Source organism: Rattus rattus, chromosome 13, assembly GCF_011064425.1.
Source record: "Rattus rattus isolate New Zealand chromosome 13, Rrattus_CSIRO_v1, whole genome shotgun sequence".
Lineage (NCBI taxonomy): Eukaryota > Metazoa > Chordata > Mammalia > Rodentia > Muridae > Rattus > Rattus rattus.
This window is the reverse complement of record NC_046166.1, coordinates 55,091,566-55,097,565: the sequence shown is the minus strand read 5'-3', so window position 1 is coordinate 55,097,565 and position 6,000 is coordinate 55,091,566.

Sequence of the window (6,000 nt, the reverse complement as noted above, 5' to 3'; positions counted from 1 at the left end):
CCCTCAGAATAGTATTTTCTAGATCCACCCATTAGCCTGCAAAATTCACGATGTCCTTGTTTTTAATAGCTAAGTAATATTCCACTGTGTAAACGAACCTTATATTCTTTGGGAAGGTGGGGTGGTGCAGAGGCCTTCTCCTTCTCAAAGGAGAAGAGGATGGTGGAACCGGGGAGGCTTTGTGTGAGTGGGTAAGAAGAGATGGAAGGCTGATATTGGGATGTAAAGCAAATAAATAAATAAATAAAAATTAAAAAATCTGAACCCAGTACTCTCTAGAGGCTGAACATAGAAGTAATTAGCTTTTAGCAGAAGGCACTAAACAAGGCATCACAGAGTAGGAATATAGACTCAAAAGGCTTTGCCAAAATCCAATAGCATGTGACACGCATTGCTAGCCAGAGAGGGACACTGTGGCTGTCTTGTCCCTCACATGGGAAGTTTGTTCAGAGTGAAGCTGTGTTCTCTTGGGCGTCAGCACATTCTCTGGATGGATCCTGATACCATCCTACCTGACAAGAGCTCTAGTTTTGCCCGCCATTCCAGAGACTTCCCACACCACTTAAGGCTTCCAAGATTTCTCTTCTTGCAAAACCATGTTGGATTACCAAGTTACCCCACCAGTACCTATAAACTGCCCTGAAGAAGGATTTCTTCACAAAGTTAAGCCTGAAGCCACGCTGTTTTAGTACTGCTTCCATATTTCTGCTACTGTACTGCCGTTCTCTCATCGTGATGAGAACAGTTAACGGAGGATCTACTCACTTAACATAGTTTAAGCATAAAAACACTGTTGTTAAATGTAGGCACGGTGTTCACCATCAACTCTTACAGCTTAGTCACCCTGCTTAACAGAAAACCACACACCTGGAACCTTTACCCACACCTCCTCAATCTCCTTCCTAATCAATGCTTCTACATATCATCTGTGTCGTACCTGTTTGCTCACTAATTTCAATAGCTGTTTTTCCTTCAGCTAACTTTGTGCTGTATTTAAGTTTCCCCTCCTTTCTACTCCTGATAATACTGAAAGCTTCAGGAGTGAATACATCATGGCAATTCTTGTTTGTCTCACAGGAGGAAAAGAAGAGTATATAAACATTCTCTGTGACACAGAGAACTGGGAAGTCCCCTCCCACAGTGTGACATCAACCACCCACACTGCTCTATGTTGCAATCCCATGAGATCCAGGCATCACTCTGGGCTACCCAGTAATTGTAAGTTTGTGAGCACTGAGGACACGAAAAGATGGTCCTGTGTGACACAGCGTCCATGCTCCTCAACCCACAGTGACTCACTCAGCTCACACTTTCCTCAAAACAATTACATCACAGGGATACCCCACTCTTTCCTTTGACTTCTCTAATAAAATATTTTATTAGAATCTCAAAACAACACTGTATGGGAGCTTGCTTAAACTCTTCACAAGAGCCTTATGTACTGCACTTTTTGCAAAATTTCCCTCCCAGGGTAGGCATAAGCAAAGCAATAACCACCATCTTCTTAAACTTCCAGTGACAAACCAAGGTACTATTTCACCAAAGGTCACCCGGGAACCAATGATTTCATTAGACTTACACGCAGAGCTACGAGAATGTCACTTACTGGAATGTTAGCGCTCCTCCACTGAAGTCTGGATTAGGAAGTCTTTAACCAGCAGGCATGGTGGCTTCCACAAACAGAGCTTCCTGGATCAAGGCCCTCCAACCAGCTGTCTTTCCAGATCTGTATACTCTAGCCCCTCCCTCGGGCTAGGTCAGTAGAGCAAAATTGCAGACAGCTGGTGGTAGGGAGTGATTGGATACTCAGGTGAGGTCCTGACCTACCCACCCCACCATGAGTGGATGTAGACAGACAGGCCAAGCCTGGATGGAATGACCTTTTGCAAGGAGTCAGAGCTGTACCCTCCAGATGGTGGGTTTGGTTTTCTTGTTTTCTTTTGTTCTGGTTCAGAAGTTAGTTAGACAACACTTTCACTCCTTCCCCTGGCTTTTACATTCCTTCTGCTTGTCTCTTTTGCATGAGTTCTTGAGCCTTGACTCACAGCCTTGACACAGGTATGGGAGTATGGTGATAACCCTGGGTGGTGTACTTCAAAGTTCATTGTCAGGTCTTGTGTCCCCAAGTGTCATATGATTGTAGAAGTTCAAAACTGCTGGCAACCTTGGTCACACATTTAGGGACGTGGCTGGGTTGGCTCCCATTCTGAGAGGCCTTATTCCCCAGATGGGCATGTTGTGGAAATTACCTTCATCTCCTGGTTATAAGTTGCTTTTTCTCCTGTGGTGGATACCTGATCTATAAATCCCCCTTCAAACTCACTAACACAGCATTCGCTCACCCTTTGCTTTATTCCTAGAACTCCAGTTATGTACAAGTCCAGCCACAACTGTGTTCTGGACATGTAGAGGGCCCTTTTGTTTGCCTAGTACCCTCCTTCATCCATGCTCAACTTGCTGTAGTACTTTAAACTGGATTTACATATTGGTCCAAGTAAGTCAGATCGGCCAAAGTCTCTCCTGCTTTTTATAGCAGGAAAAGCTGTTATTTGATGCCCAGTTCACAGACCCATACAGGACTGGACTTATGGTAAACCTAAGAAATTGGATGGTGAGATGAGTATGGAATGTCAGTGACAATGTTAAGCCATATTATGGAGGCAAGATGGATGGATTTTGGAGTACCGATTCCTAGCTCAAAAACAACATGGACTCCTCATGCCAATGGTGGGACTCATGCCAAATCTCAGACCCCACTGGACTGCACATGAGGAACATGAACCTTCTTCAAGGATGGTGATTTAATGAAAGCAACATTAATCAGAAGCTGAAAAATAAATGGACGCCAACTAGGCGACTTCTATAGCTTGAGGGGTCAACTACAGTGATGACATCCATTTTTGGCTCCTAGTTTCTGGGTTTTCAATCCATTGGATGTGAAACAAAGCCGACATCATGATGGAAATGGGTGGAACAAGAGGCTATTTACTTCATAGTAGACAAGAAGCAAGGAGGAAATAGGACTGGAATAGAATTCACAAGGACCTTCCTTCCAGCTAAGCCCCATCTCCTCATATTTCCCGAAGCTATCAAAATATGACCACTCGCTAAGTACCAAGCCTTCTTCAATACAACAGCTACTTTTTGAGGAGAATACTTTCTATCCAATCCATAGCAAACAGGAATGCTGACGTTGGAGTAAAACGAGTTGTAGATAGATAAATATGTCTATGATACTTTTCCAAAATTCCTGGGCATCCAAATTCCTGAGTAAGACAGAATTTCTAATAACCATCAACTAAAGGCACAGACAAACGCAGTCTTGTATATCTGAGATAATCCATATAAAGGACTTTGCAGAGATGCTGGCTTACAGAAAACACTCCGTTTTTATGAGCATGGCTTATTCAGCACGCGTGAAGAGGGAACGCCTAAGAAGTATACATACAGCTTTACAACCCAGAGTTCAAGCATTGTTGATGGGGGGGGGGGCTTTTTATTCCTTTATTTTTAACTGTAAAATTTGTGAACTTGCTGAGTATCTGTTACGTGCTGGAGCTGAATCCTATTTGATCTTCACAAGAGCCATGTGTTAGAGATATTAGTTCCTGTGTTATCGCAATAAAGACACTGAGACTGAGAAAAGTCCAATAGGTAGCCTCAAGAAACAGTGCATGGATAAGTTCCAATCAGGTACCAAATCTAAACAAAGCTAAATGCATTAGAAAACACAATCATAATGGCACATCAAAATTTTAAGAATACAATAATTTTACTTGGGGACGATCTAAGAAAATGTAGAGTGTGTAAATATCTTGCAGATGGCAAGGTCATAGTGAAGCTTTTGTGTTGAGAATTCTCTGTTTCTTCTTCTTTCCCTCTGAGTGCCATGTGCAAATCTCCCAGGAATAACAGTGTTCACAAGACATCTCTGTCAATATCACACCAGGGAAAGACTTCTGTGTAAAGATAGCATTGAGCATCCTTTAAAATTCTACACGTGTCAGCGAAGTTAATGTGTCTCTTATGAGCATTGTACTTCTATGGACAAGATTACCCCATTCCTGTTATCCCTATTATATAACTGACGGAGATTTGGAAGAGGTGAGAGCATAGGTCATCAGGTAGAATAACAGGAATTTCCACAAATAGCTAACCACCAAACTGTCCCACATTCTTTAAGGAGGACCTCTGTCCTTTAAAAGAAAACTTAAAATGTTCATCTGAAAGTGTAACTCAGCATTCCAGGAAGAATATTGATGTCAGGATTTAGAGATCCTAACATTATGTGAATTATTCTCAGTATTTCCCATCATAGGGAAGATCATGTATGCCTCTTGCTTGCTATTCTTTGACCTCCCATACTGGGCACAACGCCTTCTGGCTTATATCTGATCTCACTTTGCAGGATACCAACTGGCTTTCACACTGCTTAAGTAAGACTGCACCAATGGCAGTACCAAGAGACGTACTAATATAGAAAAGGAAATGCCATCTGGATGCTACCACATCAATTCTTAATGTTTCCATGGCCTTCAGGGCTTTTCTCCTGGGACTTCTGCTGTTGTGTCATGAATTGCTATGAATGCTTTAGTAACATTACTATATGCAAAGTAAAAACATGGGGAAAGGAGAGACAGCTCCCTCCTATTTAGGTTTTGGTCTATTAAATAGAACCAGAAGAAAAAGAAGACAACGTCTTCTACTTTGTAAGCTCACTCTGTGAAGCACACAGTCATACATTATTGACAGCCAGCTGGGAGACAGAGCTAAATGACAAGTGCCTCGCTGGACTCAGACTTCCTTGCTCCTCTGTTGGGTAAGGACCTCCCCATGGGTCAAACTCTTGTTGCCAGGCAACTTCTTCCTTCAGAATGAGAAAAATCCCCAGAGGACCCTCATTCCATATGCAAACAGGCTTCTGGCAGCTGCTCCCACCAATTCTATAAACATGCCTGGGCATGTCTGAATCTTTCTCATTGCTAAATTCAGATTCCCCATTACGCTAATTGAAATGACCAAAGGTAATTCTGTCTACTTTTCATTAGTGACTCTGATGACATATTAGATACATACTAAAAAAGAACAATATTGTAATATTGTAATATTATCATCTATTTTCATTTAGAGAGCCATCTAACCCCACTTCCTGCAAGGACATCTTTTGCCATTCATCTTGGGTAAAACTCACACAGGGAAAAATGTTGTAGAAATTTTTAGTCCCAATCTGGATTTCCCATCCGGCCTTTGACCATTTAGTTCCTGGATAAAAGACACACACAGCCTTAATATTTACAACAAACCTTAAACAGCAGATACCTACCCTCTGTGCTATTAGAATCTACTTGTCTATCAATAATTCCGATTTATTAATTACTATGTTTCATCTGGGTTGCTCTTAACTCCAATAGGCCAGCCCTCAGGGTCACATTTTTTAATGGCTCACCTAACCCATGATGGCATCTCTCTCCTCCATTCACCTTCTTCTCCTCATGGTTCTCCTCAGACTCCAAGCCCAGGAAACCTAAAGCCCACCTATGTTTCTCTGCCCAGCTACTGGCTATTGCCATATTTACCAATCAGAAATAGCTTGGAGGCAGGGTCGCAGACTGTCTGTTTTCGAAACCTTCACTTAGCATTTAAATAGACAGCAAGACAACCTCAACAGAAAAATCTTGGACAAATTAAATCATTTCCTTTTCTGGAGCCTCAGTTACAGGAACCTACACTACTAAGAACACTCAACATTCCAGGCACTGCTAAATGTAAAGGTCAAAGGTGATTACAGCATAATTCCTAAATACTACTTCTCAAAGCCCCAAATGGCAGCCATAAATTGAAGCGTAGTTTTGAGATCAGCTTGTGTCCTGTACGGAGGTGCTTCACAGGGTAAGTGCTGACTGGTTTTTGTTAAACTGACACAAACCTAGACATATCTGAGAAAAGGAACCTCAATTGAGACAATGCCCCCTCCCCGCCACCATATTGTCTTGTGGGAAA